At 33.7% G+C, this 19,672-nt stretch overlaps 1 long non-coding RNA gene across 3 annotated transcripts in view; it reads right to left on the bottom strand.

Annotated features, from left to right (window-relative positions):
- The window catches only part of LOC111097747, a 143,396-nt gene that overhangs the window by 20,455 nt on the left and 103,269 nt on the right, over positions 1 to 19,672 (bottom strand). Inside the window, exon 1 of one of the 3 annotated variants that reach the window (XR_005365966.1) lies at positions 8,666 to 8,722. The exons of the other annotated variants lie outside the window; for them this stretch is intronic. This is a non-coding gene — a long non-coding RNA (uncharacterized LOC111097747). Of the gene's footprint in view, positions 1 to 8,665; positions 8,723 to 19,672 lie in introns of those variants that run through there. 3 annotated transcript variants of the gene reach the window in all.

Consider the following 19,672-nt stretch of genomic DNA (forward strand, 5'->3'; position numbering starts at 1 on the left):
CGATGTGTTTTAATTAGTTGCATTCTTTAGATTACTGGTACTCAAATTGCTCTTCCTTTGACCAAAGACTTTGAGTATGTCTCCTATTTTTTGTTTGTTTGCATTAGCCCATTTTTCTTGAAAACTTCCTTGTTTTCTGGCTTAAGATGTATCAGACTCTAGACTGGGAATCAGCTATTCCCCCAAGGAGCTCTGGGTACGGTTATTCATTGCTAATGGGTTGTCATTGATTCCAGGCTTTTTCAGTGGACAAAGCTTGAAAATATACAGTTTTCAAAACAAGACAAAATAATTGAGACTCTGTATAGATATTTCCAATTCGCATGTAACATTATAGTATTTTTACTTGATTTCTTTGATTTTTACCCTTATATCTATTTTTTCTTGCTTAAGCTTTTGACTCCTAATAGCACTAATATGATTTCTAACTTGCATTTTTCTAGACTCTACATAAAATAGATTTTAAATTCCAATTATATTGCATAATGAAATTTAGTATATAAATACTAATGTAAAAATGAAATAAGAATATAGAGCATATATAGAATACAGTAGACTGTATTCTTTTTTTTAAAAGATTTTATTTATTTATTCATGAGAGAGAGAGAGAGAGAGAGGCAGAGACACAGGCTCCATGCAGGGGGCCCGATGTGGGACTGCATCCTGGGTCTCCAGGATCACGCCCTGGGCTGAAGGCAGTGCCAAACCGCTCGCTGAGCCACCCGGGCTGCCTGGTAGACTGTATTCTAATGTCAACTGAAATCTCATCTCTGTGTGTTTATATTATAACTTTACTGAACTCCAAATTCTCAGTCAAGTAGAAAGAAAGAATAGAGGCACTCTTGACAGAAAATGACTCAGGAACTTACTTCCTATACAATCTATATTAAGGAAATTCTTGAAAATTTCCCCCAGTAAAATAAAATCAATTAAAATAAGATAAAATAAACCAAAAAATATTTAGGGAGGAGGAAATAGTACATTAACTTTATGAGCACAGAGTGGAGACTTCACCAAATGACAGACAGCTGGAAACCTAGCAACTAGTACAGAGGGGGAAAGGATCACCAAGGCCTTAGACAGGGAGACAGCTGAAACAAAAATATCAATTCCATGAACAGTTCCAATAGAATGCTTGAGATACTGAAATAATTTACAGATATAACAAAGGCACTATACAGAAGAAATTGAAAAAAGTACCTAGGAAAACTAAAAGCTCTGTGAGAAAGAATATATGATTATAGAACTTACAGTGGTTCTGCAGTGAGCTTCCCTAGCTCCTACTGATTTGATGTTGCTTAATGATTTTTAAGTTTTAGCATCTACACATGGATTAAGCACAGGAGATTTAATTACAGTTATGAAGAAGACTAAATATTAGCAACATTGCCTATAGAAAAGTACATATAGCAGAATTTAGAAGGGGAAGACTGGCAAAAGAAAAGCAGGTGCATCAATATCCTTATTCTACAAAGAAAGAAATCAATATATACTACCTATGAAATAAAGATTTTATTGTATTATTTAAATACACAAAGGACAGAATCATACAAAACTGAAACTAAAACTATTAAAATGTGTGCCCTTTGGGGAAGCAAGATAAGACTGAGGAGTATAGGACTGGGGCAGATAAGGGTTATTTTTTTTTTTTAAGGGTAAACCATTCTGTAATAATGGATTTATTTAATAATGTGCTAGAATACATTGATAAAATGATATTTACAGTAGTTGTAGTAGATGGCAGAAAATTTTCACTTCAAGTAATGTATCTCACCATATGAAGCTGGGGATTATCTCCAGGATGCCAATTTAAGTTTAAATTATCAAAAGTAGTGAAACAATTATGGTCAGTATAGAAGCTGGAAAATATAAATATCACCTGTCAGTAATTAGTGTGATTAATATAAATAATATAAATGAAATAGGATCTGTATTAAGAAAAATGTCCATACTTGATAGAACTGTGAGTCCAAAGAAGAAAATGGCTTACTCATTATGAGAAACAAATTTCATAAAAAGCAATACTTAGACATATCTATAGATCTAAAAAAAGATGTGAAATTTAAAAAAAGACAGAGATTACAACAAACATCCAGTCAGGCTTCCTTTTTAGTTTGACTCACAGAGACAAAGAAATTGGACTTCCTAGGACTTCCCTTTCCTGACATTTGGTGAATATGAATATTCATGAACACTTACATAGGGTTGAAAAAAAATAGTAGTGATTCAAGAATTTGAAATGGAAACCAGTTCTTGTTCTCCTCTGAAGAAAACAACAACAAAAAAATCTTAGATATTCAAGTGTTCAAAAAAGTACCCACCAATGAAATCCATATTTTGAAACAAACCCTTAAAGAGAAGATAGATAGTGTGGGGTAGACATTAAAACCAAGGGTTTGAAACCATTATCTCCTGGTTCAAATGTTGATTCATTTCAGTTCCTGGTTGCAAGAGACTGGTCTTGAATTTCTAGAAATTCGAGTTATCTGACAGAAGAAAATTCAATTCCTCTCTGCAAAATAATCATGTAATACTAAGCCACAATTTATCTCTACTTTATATGAAGCATTAAACAAAGAGAAATAGCCAGAATGAACATCGAAACACATATACACTCAAAATTTCAGAAGAAACTGTAAGAGACATAGGTCATAAAGAAAAAGTCATACATATGTAACTAGAATCCCAGAAAGACAGCACAGAAAGAATGGAAAGACCAATATTTGAATAAATAACAGCTGTATATTTTGCTTAACTCCCAAAAGACATCAAGTCATGGAGTCAAGTATCGTTACAAATACCAAACAAGATAAATACAAGGAAGAGCTGAGCATAGTAAAACTGCCAAAAACCAAAGTAGAAGCAAAATCATGAGACCAGAAAAATGACAAGATATGTAAAGAGAAGAGATAATAACCCTATCAGGTGATGTCTCAAAAGGTACAGTGGAAGGCAGATTGTATCCTCAGGGTAGCAGATAGAAAATAGCTGCCAACAGAGAGAAGTCTGTGCCCAGCAAATACACTCTATAAAAATGATGGTGAAAAGACCTATTTTCAGACACTGAAACTTTGAGAATGAACCACTAGCACATCTGTAACAAAGAAAAAGACTTCAAGCAAAAGAAAAATGGTCCCTGGTGGAAACTTGGAGGTGCAAGAATGAATACAAAGCAATAAGGGTAAATTTAGGTTACTATAAAGGAACATTAAATATATAAAATAACAATAATTCTGTTTGGGAAATTTAAAATGTAGAGAAAATTAAAATTCCACAAGCCATTACTGTTATTGAAATAAAGCTGGTCCTTAGTTCCTGAGGGAGTTAACCAATTTTTTCTTTACACTTACTTATGCCTTATGTACAGCTCATCAGTACCTCCCCTTCCTGGTGAGGCCTGCACTCTAATTTTATCCTCCCAGGACCTCTAATTCTGTTGAAACTCTTTTCTTCTCAGCCTCTCAGCCATATCTTCTAGATTAGTAAGTTCCCAGAGAGTAAATGGTCTCAAATGCCATATACCTTGACTCCCTTGGTAGCTATCCAGTTCTTCATTTTATTTTCCAAAATTTGGTCCAGTTTTTCTAGGTGTTTTCTATAGGCAGTTTGGTCCAAATCACATAGTCTGCCATTCCCAGAAATGCTATGTACATTTAAAAACTTGATAATTATCCTCTTTATTATTAAAATTTCTCTTTTCCAGATCACTAGAGTGTAAAGTAAATACAGAAAACAATCATTAAGAGATATAAAATTAGAGAAATAAGGCAACACAAGAATACAACATAATGCAAGGCAGTTGAGGCAGCAAAATAAAAAGGCTATCTGATACAACAACCAATATAAACTGAAAAACTTACAAGACTAAAGTTGAGCAGATGAAAAAAATAAATCCATCTAAGTATTATTTATGAGAAATACACATGAAGTGTAATTCAGGAAGCTTACAAGAAAAAATAAAGAAATACAGAGGGGATCCCTGGGTGGCGCAGCGGTTTAGCGCCTGCCTTTGGCTCAGGGCGCGATCCTGGAGACCCGGGATCGAATCCCACGTCAGGCTCCCGGTGCATGGAGCCTGCTTCTCCCTCTGCCTCTCTCTCTCTCTCTCTCTCTCTCTCTCTCTCACTGTGTGCCTATCATAAATCAATTAAAAAAATTAAAAAAAAAAGAAATACAGAGCATATATACACATGCAATTAAAAGGGGAATTCATTTTATTACTTTTTATTAAAGTAAAATATATGATTAAAAAAGTAGTAAGTCAATTAAAAATCTACATGAATGATTTCTCTATAATAAATATATGACTGTCAAATCACATAACTGTGTTGAAATATTAAGGAAAACTATATAACTGGCAAGAAAAATTGTAACATAATTTCCTATTTTTAGCAAAAAAGAAAAAATAGACTAACACAAAAAAGAATGTGAATCAGTGGTTGTAAAACCTCAGAGTGTATCAGCATCGCTTAGGGGGCTCTGAATGTGTAGATGCTGGTTGCACCTCCACAGATTATTACAACTGGCGGAGGTAGGTCTCAGATATTGTTGGTTTTTAAAAATCTCCCAGGAGATTGCAATGCGCAACCAGGACTGAGAGCTGATAATGTAGAGGTAGAGAATCTGAGTGTTATTTTAATAACATTGATATCACCACTATAAAATTCTGTATCCTGTAGAGGATATGTCTTTTTTTCCAAAAAGATTTTATTTATTTACTTGTAAGAGACACAGAGAGGGGCAGAGACATAGGCAGGCTCCTTGCAGGGAGCCTGATGCAGGGCTTGATCCCAGGACCCTGGGATCATGACCTGAGCCAAAGGCAGATGCTCAACTACTGAGCCAACCGGGTGCCTTGAGGATATCTCTTTAAAAGAATACCCACAAATTATTTATACAATTGCTCATAAAGTCACAAAGAGTCTTCAGTAAAATCCATAATGTAAAAATGATGTAGTGTGTGTTCTGTAGTAACAGGTTAAAATGACATTGGGAATAAAATTTAAAATATGCTTTAACAACTCATGACTCAAAAATTGAAACTATAATTTAAAATAATATTTAGAAAATAGAGAAACTATAATTATATAATTTTGAGTACTTATAATTCATTATGAACATATATAAAATATATAGCTAATATTTTCTTCAGAGAAAAATTATTACTGTGTTATTTAATTATTAAATGAGATAGAGAATGGAGAGGAAAGAATAAAAGCATCTAGCTTCATTCACTCTATTTAGTGGAGAGACATAGCCAGAGAGGAGAAAAAGGCAAATGATCTAGTTAATCTCGCCAACTAGACTTCTGAGTAAACAGACTAACAATATTTGCTAGGAGGAAGAAGCTTATCTATAGAATTCCCCTTGGGAAAATAGACCAGCTAAAGGGTTACCTAGAGTAAATAAAGACAGCATCTAGGAAATATGATGCATGTCTCACTGGAAAATTGCTTATAAGCTAAAACAATTCTCTGGGTATTAAATGGATATTTTGTCTAATTTAAATGCTCCTCCTGCTAGGTGAAATAACTTGTGAACTCTGTTTGGAGACATCATCTATTTTTTGGACTGGAAAGTGTATGTTTGATATAAGAAGAAAGCATCTGAGAAATTGCTCAGTCCAAGCAAATCCAAGTCCAAGTCCTTTGGAGTCCTATATCCTCGAAATTGCTAGTAAAGCTTAATACTGAGTAAGATCTTTGATCTGAACATATCATCAGATGTGACTATTCAATTATTTGTATTAGCTCAGAAAATAAATGAAGAGGAAATAAATGAAGTAGCATTGTCTCCAAAATATTAGAAATAATGTAATAAATTTATGGAAAGTAAGAAAATGGTGAAAATTTCTAAAATTTGTGAATAAGGAAACAAAAATTAGCTGCATGGATAAATCCAAGAGCTAATCTCTGAAGAAATAATCAAATTAATAAATGATCCATTTACTGACTCAGAAGGATAACTATGGAGCTCTTTTTCTCTATAGCTCCCTTATCTCCGGCATTTAGATTTCAGATGCATCAGTTTACCCAAGCTGTGATCTCTCTGTCTCTCTCCTCAACTCAGCTAGTCTGTTATGATCTGCTTGGCTTCTCTGTCTCTGCACTGGAATCTGGAAAGGTCCTCCATGCAGTAAGCTGGGCTGTCTCAGGACTGGCTTCCTTTGTTTCCTTTTTCCCCCAGCACTTAGTCCTGCTGTCCAACGTCTTAAAACAGATGTTTCATTTGCTTTTCCAGTTTTATCGTTGTTCATGATAGGAAGACCTGTCTGTTACCATTTACTTACTCATGACACGAAAAAGTATATTTAAAGCAAGAAAAACAGAGCAGCCCCGGTGGTGCAGCGATTTAGCGCTGCCTGCAGCCCAGGGCGTGATCTTGGAGACCCTGGATCAAGTCCTACGTCGGGCTCTCTGCATGGAGCCTGCTTCTCCCTCTGCCTGTGTCTCTGCCTCTCTCTCTCTCTCTCCCTCTCTCTCTCTGTGTGTGTCTCTATGAATAAGTAAATAAAATATTTAAAAAAAATAAATAAATAAAGCAAGAGATATATAAAGAAGGGAGCAGGAGAAAAACACTATTTGGAAAAAGAAGTAAAAAGAAAGGCAAGAAAACCCCTCAAATCCAGTAATGAGTAAAAAGATAAAAGCTCATATTCTAATGCAAGTAATGAAATAATAAATGCCCTCAAAAACAGAAACAGGACTGATTTAAAAATTCAAGTCAAGGGATATATGTACTAGGCTTATAGCAGTGTCATTTACAATAGCCAAACTATGGAAGTAGCCCAAGTGACCATTGATAGATGAATGGACAAAGATGTGAGATACATATCTACACACACACACACATACATATACACACAATGGGATATTATTTAGCCATTAAAAAAAGAATGAAATATTGCCATTTGTAAAAACATGGACAGAGCTAGAGAGTATAATCCCAAACAAAATAAATCAGTCAGAGAAAGACAAATACTATATGATTTCACTCATGTGAAATTTAAAAACAAAACAGGGGAGCCTGCATGGCTTAGTCGGTTAAATGTCTGGCTCTTGGTTTTGGTTCAGATCTTGATCTCATGGGTGGTGGGATTGAGCCCCACCTCTTACTCTGTGCTCATGGGGAGTCTGCTTGAAAATTCTCTCTCTCTGCCACTCCTCCCACTCTCTCTCCTCACTCTAAAGTAAATGCATTTTAAAAAATAAATAAAATAAATTCAAAAATTAAAAAAAAGGGAAAAAAGAGAGACAAACCAAGAAATAGACTCTTAACTATATAAAACTAACTGGAAGGTTATCAGAGAGAGGTGGGTGGAGGAATGAGAGGGACCAGTGGATGGGTATTAGACTACTTATCATAATCAAAAAATAAATAAAATAAAAATACAACTCAAAATACACTGCAAAAATAAATAAAAGTAGATAATCTCCCACCCAGTCTCATAAAGAAAGAGAAAAGAAACTGTGGAAAAAAAAGAAAAAGAGGCAGAGCAGATATAACAACTTACTTATAATAACATACAAAAAAACTTTATTTTTAAAGATTTTATTTATTTGAGAGAGAGAGAGAGAATGAGAAGGAGAGGAGAGAATCTGAAGTAGACTCCACACTGATCACAGAGCCTGATGTGAGGCTTGATCTCACACCCACCACATCATAACCTGAGCCAAAAACGAAGAATCAGATGCTTAACCAACTGAGCCACCTAGGTACCCCTGAAAAATCTTTTAATTATATATTTTTACAAGTCTGTACTTATTTAAAATGTGGATAAAATTTATTTCTACAAAAATACAAATTGCCAAAATTAAGACAAGAAATGGAAGAAATACAAAAATAACAACCTTGGAAGATATTGGAAACATTCTGTATGTTAAAAATAAACAAACCAGAAAAGCCCATGTTCTTATCCCTTTCACTTCCTTAACATGATGATCTCTGACAATTTTGTAGACAAGTTAATTTAAATCTACAAAAGAACTTCAAATTTTAATCAGTTTAATAGTTCAAATCAATAGGAAAAAAATGAAAACTCCAGAATTTTTTTTTGAAAAGCTAGTATTTATCTGATGCCAAATATTCAATCATGGTTGATCAATAAGGCAAAAAGACCAAGCTATCTAAAATTCATCAAACAGAATAAATGTAAAGGTTTATTTGGGAAATTTTAAAAACAACATAAACAACAGGGCACAGACTAAAATTCTTAAAGTATAATTGTATAATAAAAAATACTATATATAAATGAAGTCAATACACAAACTCATTGATGAATCAAACTTGTGGATCTTGAAAGAGACCTAAATGTATTTGTAGAAAATAAAGGTAAAAGTGATATTTTTTTTAACAGAAAAGAATGACTTATTCTTTTTTTAAATATTTTTAAAAATATTTTTAAATATATTTTTAAATATTTTATTTTTAAATAAATATTATTTATTCATGAGAGAGAGAGAGAGAGGCAGAGACACAGGAAGAGAGAGAAGCTGGCTCCATGCAGGGAGCCTGACATGGACTCTATCCCAGAACTCCAGGATCATGCTCTGGGCTGAAGGCAGGTACTAAACTGCTGAGCCACCCAGGGATCAAGAATGAGTTATTCAAAATTATTTTGAGAATAACTGAGTAACACAAAATATATATAAAAATCTCATCTTACCTCATACTTTACAACAAATTCCTGGTGGCTTAAAGATTATATTAAAAAATGGAGTTTTGGAAGCCCTAGGAGGAATAGAGGAGAATATTTATGTAATTTTGCAGGCATCTGGTAATCCTTACATATTGGAGACATACCTTGGCACTCTTGTTTGTAAAACTCAGTTTAGGAATGGCTGTCTAGGAAACTGACAATTATTTACAGAAACTGAGTTCCGAAAGGACTTCCTTTTGTGAATTGATAAAGCACAGGACATCTTTATGACTTAGACTTTCCTCAAAACTCATCCTAAAGATCAAGTTTTCAACCAGAGGGGTACTAATTATTCAAGGAAGTAGCAAAAACTACTAAATAGTTCTGTGTCGGGTCTCTCTCTGCAAGGGTCTTTAGCCTCACATGCTAACAATTGATACATCCTTACTGTGGTACTGCCAAAGTCAACGCTGGAGTGGGGGGAATGGGGAATACCCAGTGCCTTAGGAAGTTGCCTTTGGTGAAGTCAGTTTTGATATATATGCAATTTTTCAATGATCAAAAAGAGAAATGGCAGATGTTGCATAACTGCTTGCAGCTTTTAGTGTTTATGGAGGCATTTTAATAGTCTCATCAGTTTAAGTGGTGAAATAAAATACATTCATTATTAATAAATTTACAAAAGCATTAATATGTATAAGGAATACATAAATAGATATAGGCAAAGTATAAAATAACCAAACTGGGCTCAAAAAGGGTACATTCCCATATATTACCAATATATTTTTTAAATACTAAAATGCCTTTTAATATTTAAATAGTTTTCATGCTATATAAAATTGCCTTTTCATACACTATATCATATTGTTAAATAATCTCCTATTTGATATTAATCAGTGATAGCTCTTTTTCCTCATGGTCTCAATATTTATACCTCAGTTAGTGAAACATACACTCTGCCCTCAGTGGTTCTTTAAAAGGGGCACGTGGCCAATTTGTTTTAAACAAATATTACACTAAATAAAACCACATGTGGTTAAGAAATAAATGAGCTTTAGTCTTCTCAAATACTATGTTTTTTAATTAGTGAAGAGAGATACATATTGTTATTTTTCATGCCTTAATTATCAGTCTCTTCTTCTTTGGATTAGGAAATGAAAAACTCATGAGAGAGATAATTTTGAAACACATAGCAAACTCACTTATTTTGTCTTTGAATAGAGACAGGGTCAAAATTCATCCTGTACTCTAGCAGCTTTGTTTGTCAACATCTTTCTGTGTGTTCCTCACTATTCAGGTCTATTTCCTGTCACTAATAAAGTTGTTGTGCATAAAACAGACTTAAGACTTTTTGTTTTGTTCTCTCTGAAAATAAATGGTGATTTTCTTTTTTCTCCTCAAGAAACATGCCACAATATAGAAGTTTTACAGAAAATGGAGAAAAATCATTAGTTGTTTCCCACCTTCCCTTCTTTGTAATGGGTACAATGGAAAGAGAAATTTGAAAACAAGCAAAAATAAAGTCAGAGTAAGATCAAGTTCAACTGACTAGAGTGTCTTCCTCTTGTTCTCTTTTAAAGTATTTTCCCTTCCAAGCTTATCAAGGAATACATCACCAAAATGATCTATCTACTATTAATGTCAGACTCAATGTGGGTTGTTTTTTTTTGTTTTGTTTTTTGTTTTTTTTTTTTTGCAGTGAGAGATGCAAGGAAAATTGAAAGACAGAATTAAGAGGAAGCTAGGAGCGAAATTAGTATTTTCCCTTTAGGATCATTCATAAAATATTTGCTTCTTTGCAGAGATATGAGAAAATAAACAGTTTTATTTCACAGAATAGGAATTCAATATCAACTTTTGTTTAATACCTTAGAAACAACAGGGAGGGCAAAACCATCCATCACATACAACCCATAATAAAAGCTTTTAAAGTAATAGGAAGGGCTTCCACTCAGCTAGTCATCTAAATGGGAGCTAAAAAATAAAGAGAAATTCGAAATGACCACTAAATAAATAAGGCTAACTCTTGGACATCAACTTTTTTAAACAACTAAATGCCATTTAAGCCACATCTCTGGAAAAATGCTTCAGAATTAAAATCTGGGAATTCAACAAATCAAGAAAACAGAAAACCCAAACTATGTGGGGAAAAGTACATTTGTAATACTACTACAATGATAATAACCAAAAGTTCCACAAAGAAACCTTAAGTAAGTCCCTTCAAGACATTTCAGGCATTGTTTATCATGCTATGCACATTATACTATCAAAACACTGTTCTTGAGAGTATAGACTCTCAGCTTCTATTGAGAGGTGTTTGGTGATACTTAGAAGAATAATTTCTGTCTTTATATTTTGAGGTGGCCATCCCAAATCTAAGTATTTATACCAAGATATACTGGGAAATCTATGAAACAACTCATGTTAAAGTATTTTATTATGCCATTACTTGTAAGAGTAGAAGATCAGAAACAACCCAAATACGCGTGAAATGGACAATGAACAAATGAATGTACATTAACACAGTGAAACACTATGCAACAGGAATGAAATATACAGAAATGAAAAAGACCTCTATATACAGAATGATCTTCATTATATACTGTTAGTTGAAAAGAGCAAAACATAGAATAGTGCACAAAATATCCTACCTCTGGGAAAGAAAGAAATTATATGTAAATACATATAAGCACAGTTTTACAAAAACTAGAAGCATAAACTAAAAATTAGAATGAATGTTAACCTATAGAGAATAGGAAGAAACATGTATAAAAGGACAAGGGAAAAAAGGAAGATTTAAAAAAAATAAAACTTGTTATATAGTTTTGCATTTAAAAGTGTTTTATAACACCTAAAATCTATTAAAAATTAGGAAACAATATCTAAAAACTAAAAACCAAACCAAAGATGTATTATTATAAATCATATGGAGGTAAGGATCTTTTTAAAGTAGGCTCTATATTAATGTGGGGCTTGAGCTCACAACCCTGAGCTTGAGAGTCACATGTTATACTGACTGAGACAGCTAAGCATCTCAAGGGAAGAATTTAAAAAAAAAAACCCAAAAACCTTTAGAATACATTATTTTGACTGTACATATTTAGTGGAAAATATTCTAAGTACAGTTAGAACCAAAAAGAATTCTTAGACTTCAGTCATTAGTCTAAGGGAGTGGTAATATTGATATTATAATTTAGAAACTATATATTTATAGATTAATGCAAAATATTTTGTTGGTTGAGAAACGCAATTCAGCTTAGAAGAAAAGTGATACAATTATAAAATATCAATGTTGAATAAAAGAACTGCAATCTGGGGGCACCTGGTGGCTCAGTTGGGCATATGATTCTTGATTTTGGCTCAGATCATGGTATAAGGATGCTGGGATCGAGCCTGAGTTGGGCTCCCACTCAGTGGGAGTCTGCTTGGATTCTCTTTCTCCCTCTCCTTCTGCCCCACCCCCCAACTCTCTTTCTAAAATAAATAAAGAGATAGATATTTTTTTAAAAAGTACCGCGATATTAAATTTGAATTGGATGCCTTGAGGAAACCACAAAAGCACCACCCCCTAAAAAATGTCTTTTAAAAAAGTATATACTGTTATGTGATGAATTAAAGAACCAAGTTCTTTAATTAAGAGAACCAGGTTCTCTTCCTATAATTTTTCAGTTATGCTATTATTTCATTAAAAATTTTTTAGTTTCTTCTGACTAAACTCTTCTTCCCGGGGATATTTGGATTTATCCTTGCGTAGCTTTCTATCTTGCTCTTCTTAATAAATACAAAATTGTACAGAAGACCATTTTTATGACCAGTGTTTTCGTAAGTGTATTAAAAATTGCATTGCTAATTAAAATGCATTTATATTTAATGCATTACTGGATAGATTTTTTTAAGTAAAATCTTCATTAGAATCTATTTGTAACTGTACATTTTGTAAATTTTGGTCTAAATATATATGATGTTTTGAAAAAAAAAATTTGAATTGGAAATGTAAGTATGAACTCTTGTTATTTTTCCTTTCCCAAACATACTTATGACAACTATAGCAATAGCAATGAGCATATCTAGTGGCCAGATTGTGGTCCTTAATCACGACTAGAAGCCGGAGATCCTTGGAGTAATTCATGGAATGATTCCATATCTGGGGTGAAAAATACCTAAGGTGAGATTGAAATATCTAGTTGCAATACAAAACAAGAACTGTCAAAGAATAATGGATTCTGTCAAAGGGACACAGGAACAAATATAGAGGAAATCTCTTGGCCAAGTTTGAAACAATTTGCCCATGAAAAAGAATAATGAGTACACGCTATTGTAACAGATTGAATATATGAAAATTCATGTGTTTATAATATTATATGAGGGGGCAGGGAAGACAAAATAGCAAACAAAACCACCACGGACACATTGGAAGCAACTAGAGGATCAGCCCCTTAATCAGAAAATAGATAGACAAAAGGAAAGTTTTAAATATTTATGCTCTCTTTTCACAATAAACTGTATTTCTTACTAACTAAAAAGCCCAAGTCAATGAATGAGGGACTCTGTGTGGGGAAAATAGGAAGAAACTATAGAAATAGAAAAGAGGGTAGGGATAATATGAAAAGAATAATAATAAAAAAAACAGAGCGGCGTCTGGTGGCAGCTGCCTTAGTCTTAGGTCATAATCTCAGAGTCCTGTGATCAAGCCCCACATCAGGTTCTCTGGTCAGCAGAGAGTCTGCTTCTCTCTTTGCCCCTCCCTCTACCACTCATCCTCTTAAAAAAAAAAAATCTAGAAAACACCAGTTTTCAACCTCCTGAGAAATAATTGATTCAGGCCATCATTTTCAATGGATGAAAAATATCTGATGAAAAATTGATAGTGAATCTCATAATGATGGGCGCAGTCTACCACCCCCTGAATCCACTGATCAAGCTTAGCATTACTGAAAGTGAACAATAGATATTGCTTCCCTCTTTATAGAAGACAACATGAGGTACATAACATCATTCTTTACCTCCCCCCCCAAAGAAAGGAAACTTGAATGTAATCAAGATTATATCATTAACTTCTATTTATAGGAAATTTAAAGAACAGAGAAACAAATTAAACCATACTGAAAGGAACTTAATGGACAAATCTAAATAGCAGGCATTCAAATAGGGGAACTGACTCAGCTTCTGTGAAAAATAAATAACATGGAGGGAAAAAGAGGGAGGCCCAGCTTTTGATTAAAAAGTCATAAAAGACATGACACTGTAAAATGTGAAGACTGTTTTCATTCTGATTGGAACACATCAACAATAGAATACACTGTTTTTTAAAAAATATTATAGAAATATGAGCATGAATGATGTATGGATATTAAGAAATTAAGAATTTTTTATGTTTCACAATGGCTTTGTGATTATGTAAGAAAATGTCCTCATAGATGCATGATGAAGAATGTATGGGAGAACTGTCATGAAGTCTGGACTTTAAAATACTCTAGTAAAAAACAATGACAAAAAAAGGACAAATGAAGCAAATAGGGGAAACTCTTAATTATTTAAGCTGAGTGATGGTTATAAAGGGGTTAGTTGTACCATTCTATTTTTTGCATATGTTTTTAAAATTCCACAGTAATATAAATTGCAAAAAAATAAAAAATTAATGCAACTAACTCATTTTTAAATGTTGCCATTGGTTGGGTGTGGTTAGATAAATAAATGAAAGATCTGGAAAACAATGATGCTCATATTTTGAATTCAGTTATTGCACAATTCTTAGTTCCAGGTGAAGTGAAAGCAAAAATGTAGATCTTATTTAGTGGGTATATAAATGGGAGCCTGTGCTCTGAATTTTTAATAAGACATAGACTTTCAGAACTTCAAGCAAATTGGCTCGCCTAATATATTAAATACTAATATGGAAAATCAAATGTACAAAAAAATGGGCTACCAAAAGAACCACATGATAGAAAAAAAAAGTTTTTTCAAAAAAAATCTTCATTTTTGAAAAACTGTTTTTCTGGGTAATTAATGTATTTTACTAATATAGAATAGATGAATGTCAACCCAGTATTACCTTCAAGAGAAGAATCATGAATTTAAAGCCACAACAACTTTAAAAAACCAAACCACTGGGTGTCTACACTGTCTCCAGGACTGTTATTAGCCAAGGAAATACTGTGGTGTCTGTACCTGAGAAGCCAGTAATTCAATAGGAAACAAAGATCTGAGCATTTAAGATGTACAAGTTGAGTCTGGAGTAATGTGGAATAGAAAGCCAACTTAAAGATATTTAATGAGTGTATTCCTAGGAGGAAAAAATGTTTGAATAAAGAAATGCTTGTAGTGAAGATCCACATGGAAATTTATGAAGTCCCATGATTAGGTCAGTGTTGCCGGAGCTACAAAGCAAGGCACCGAGTGTCAGATGGATCTTGCTTTGAAAGAAAAGGCAGCTCCAGTGATTAGAAAAGTATTATGAATTTCTGAAAGAATATGAAATCATGTTATTGCAGATGATACCAAACTACCTAAAATTCATTGACCAAAAAAGAACAAAGAAGCAAAACATACATATAAGCTAAGTACATGGTGATACATTGCTGAAGAAAAATGAAACCATGTTAAAATCAAATGGCTTTTCACAGTTCTTTCTATTCAATTGAAAACATAACGTATGTGTATTGCTTCGTGTATTGAAAATACATATTTTATGAAATAAAATATGGAAGTTAGATACCTGGAAAAGTGTGCCACTGCCTAAGCAACCACATGATGGCCAGGGCAGGGGAAGGTGTCTTGTACTTGTACTTCCTGACCACCCATCTAATTAGTAATTAAGCTCCCTACCTTGAAACCCGTGTGTTTATAGATAAGCTTATAAAAATGAATGATGAGGTACTATCCTTGGGGCACGTGGATGTCTCAGTGATTGAGCATCTGTCTTTGGTTCAGGTTGTGACCCCAGGGTCCTGGGATCATTTCCGCATTGGGCTCCCCCACAGGGAGTCCGCGTCTCCCTCTTGCCTGTGTCTCTGCCCCTCTCTCTGTCTTTCTTATGAATAAACAAAATCATTTTTTTTAAAAAAGAATAGGTACTATAATTTCTTCAGTTATTGTTTTTGAAATTTTTTCATTGTGCATAACCTTCAGGCACATATAAGAAACCATATTTTAATAAAATTATAAGGTGTATTATTTTACAAAGTAAAAATCCTATCATACTATAAATGCCTAACCTTTTTTCACACATTTTACATAAGTTTATCTTTGCATAAAATGGATTTCCTTAAGTTGGTCCCACCTCCACTAATAATTAATTGGACATTTGCTCAATTTTGCAACTGCAAGCCAACTTAAGACTGTACATTTCTATACTCACATAAAAGGCTTAGGACATAACAGTTGTCACGGCACTGAAAATAGTTATTAAATCTCAGAAGGCAATGTTCCAGAAGTTAGTTTTCTAAGCAATTAGAGCTGACATCCAAAAATACTAACTAATATGACAACACTATCAATTTCTTCAAGATACCAGTGTGAGATTTTTAACAAGGAAGCATATATAGGAAAAATACAGAAAATCAAGAAGCAAGAAATTAAGTATTTTTTACATTATAAAAAATATTTTAAATGAGGTTTTCACAAGATTTTTTATATTTTAATTTTGTATCCATTTCAGATTATTGATGGTAATATTTTTAAAATGACAAATTTACCTTGAGTATAAATTTCTCAAATTCTAGGCCTATTCATGGAAGGCATTCAAGCAATGAAATTTCCTGGCCTACGTCTCAATCAGCTAACTATAAAACCAGACTGATAGCTAATGTTTTCTACTTAACTCAAATATTCTTAACATTCAATCCACAAAGAGAGTGGAGTAGTTGAGCATGCATTCCTTTGAATTAAAGAATTTAGCAGGTCCATTTAGCAGCCTTACTATAGAAAGAAGCATAACTCTAAATTTTAAAAAACTTATAGGGTTGGCATCAGCAACTGAGAACATCAGTAGAAAGTAAAAGATGAGGTTGATGGCTTATAGGAATTCAGTTGAGGGAGAAGATGGAGAAGCAAATTAATGTAATAAAGACAATGAGGAAATTCTGCAGTTATTATTTTATGTTTGCTATGAGTACGTATGCTTGCTTTTAACATTTTACACAGAATTGTCAGTTAAGGTTTTAGTGCTTTAATATGAAGAGCCTGTGGTCTAAGATAAACCATATATTGATGATAAAATGGTGGGTTAATTTCCAAATGAACCTCATGTTAAGTATGAGATAATACGTTGTGCTGCATGCAAAGGCAGTTACAGGTTTAATATATTTGGTGTTCATACATCAATCTTGCTAAATTGATCATTGCAAATTATCTCACAAATGTACCCGCGATTCAATGGCAAAGCCTCAAGTGGAAAACTGGCAGGTTTCATTCAATAAAAGTAACATAGAAATTTATTTTATTTTTACTCAAAAAAGGATTCTTAAAGAATATTTAAGGATGTCCAGATATGATAATCAATATTCACTATATTAAGCTTCCAGTGACTTCATACAGCATCTAATGGACTCAGTGAAGACTAGTTATTAAAGAAAGTTTTAAAAACATGCTAGATCCTAGTCTTGCTATGGTTTCTTCAGTCCAACAATTTAGTTCTCTTCAATGTAAGTTTCTGCAACATCACTGCATCCTGACAGAGAGGAACCATTTTTATACTCATATGAAAATAAGAAAATGAGTTCTATTTCTAGTTTTTATCTATAGGCTTCCCTTAGTAACAAATCTTTTAGAGTGTAAGGGTATTCAGGGTACCTTGAAATGATATATGTACAGTTTTTTAATTTCTGGGGAATTTAACCTATAAGCTTTCTCAGAAAAGAGGAAAGCAGCCTTCCCTGAAAATGGGAAAGTTCCTCTCCTACCCCTCCACCCCAGGTTTCAATGCTTTTTCCTTTTGCCTACTTCTCAAAATCTCAAAGGCTTCATTATTCTTCATCGGCATTACTGAAGGAAGTCACTTTTGTTGCACATATTCTTCTTATGAATATATAAATTTCTAGAAGTTGTTCAATTAACTAGATGAGGGGAATCCTTTTGACCTACCCTTTAAATATCTTACAATGTTGTTAATTAATACCTCAGTAAATCTAGACTCCTAGGGAAGATTGTGGAATAGGAGGACCCTTGGCTCAAATTTTCCCACTGATACAACTAGATAACACCCACATCAATGTAAATAACTTAGAGAGTGACCCAAAGACTGACAGAACAGACTCTGGACTGAAGGCAGATGTGGTTCAGCCACAATAATAGGGCACATGCAACACACATGGGATACAACCTCAAAGAACTAGGTTCTGGTGAACATGGGACATTGCATTGCAGGGCCCTATAGGACCTCTTCTTCACAAAACTACTATTCTCAAGAGCAGGAGACATAAGCTGACTTTCCTAACACATAGCAACAGATAAAAAGAGTCAGACAAAATGAGGAGACAGAGGAATATATCCCAAATGAAAGAACAGGACAAAAACATAGCAAGAGGCCTAGGCAAAAACAGAAATAAGTAATATACCCAATAGAGAATTAAAAGTATTGATCATAAAGATATGCACTGGACCTGAGAAAAGAGTGGAGGGCATCAGTGAGACCCTTAACAAAGAGACAGAAAATATAAAAAAGAATCAATCAAGATGAAGAACACAATAACTTAAATTAAAAATACACTAAACATAAATAAATAAATATAAAGAGCAGACTAGAGGAAGCAGAAGAACCTATCAGCAATCTGGAAGACAAAGTAATGGAAAGCAATCAAACTAAACAAGAGAAAAATGTAGTAATAAATGAAAATGGACTTAGGAAATTCAGCAACAGTTTCAGGCAAAACAACATTTACATTAATACAGATACCAGAAGAAAAAGAGAGAGAAAAGGGAACAGAAAATTTATTTGTATTAATAATAGCTGCAAATTTCCTAGAAACAAATTCAGATCCAGGAGGCATAGAAAGCCTCCAACAAATTCAACCCAAGGTCCACACTGAGACACATAGTAATTAAAATGGCAAAAAGTAGTGATGAAAAATTAAAAATCAGCAGAAAACAAGAAAACAATTGCATATAGGGGAAACCCCACAAGGCTATCAGATGATTTTTAGCAGAAACTGCAGGCCAGGAGAGAGTGACATGACATATTCAAAGTGCTGAAAGAAAAAAAAAATCCTGCAGCCAGGAATAGTCTATCCAGCAAGGCTATCATTCAGAACAGAAGGAGAAATAAGAGTTTCTCAGACAAACAAAAGTTAAAGGAATTCATGACCACTAAACCAGCCCTATAGGAAATGTTAAAGAGGACTCTTTGAATAGAAAGGAAAGACCATAAGATGGAGAAAAAAAAGTAGGAAGCACAAAAACAGTAATATTAAGTATATCTATAAAAATTAGTCAAAAGTTTTACAAAATAAAAGGATACTAATTATGACACCATATACCTAAAATGGGAGGGGGGTGGAGGAGGAAGCAAGGAAGAGATTCAAACTTAAGTGGCCATCAACTTAATATAGAATGTTATATGAGCAGGACGTTGAGCAGGACGTTGTATACAAACCTAATGGTAACCACAAATCAAAAACCAGTCACAGATACGCAAAAAATAAAGAGGAAAAAATCCAAGTATATCACTAAAGAAAGTCAGCAAATCACAGTAGAGGAGAGAACAGGAACAGAGAAGGAAGAAAGGAACAGAGAAGCCTACAAAAGCAACCATAAACAAATAACAAAATGGCAATGGGCACTTTGAATATAAATGGACTAAATGCTCCAATTAAAAGATACAATGTGATCGGGCAGCCTGGGTGGCTCAGCAGCCTGGGTGGCTCAGCCTTCAGCCCAGGGCGTGATCCTGGAGTCCCAGGATCGAGTCCCGTGTCAGACTCCCTGCATGGAGCCTGCTTCTCCCTCTGCCCGTGTCTCTGTCTCTCTGTGTGTCTCTCATGAATAAATAAATAAAATAAAATTTTAAAAAAAGATACAGTGTGACAGAATGAATAAAAA

This window comes from Canis lupus, chromosome 10 (assembly GCF_011100685.1).
Source record: "Canis lupus familiaris isolate Mischka breed German Shepherd chromosome 10, alternate assembly UU_Cfam_GSD_1.0, whole genome shotgun sequence".
NCBI classification, from domain to species: domain Eukaryota; kingdom Metazoa; phylum Chordata; class Mammalia; order Carnivora; family Canidae; genus Canis; species Canis lupus.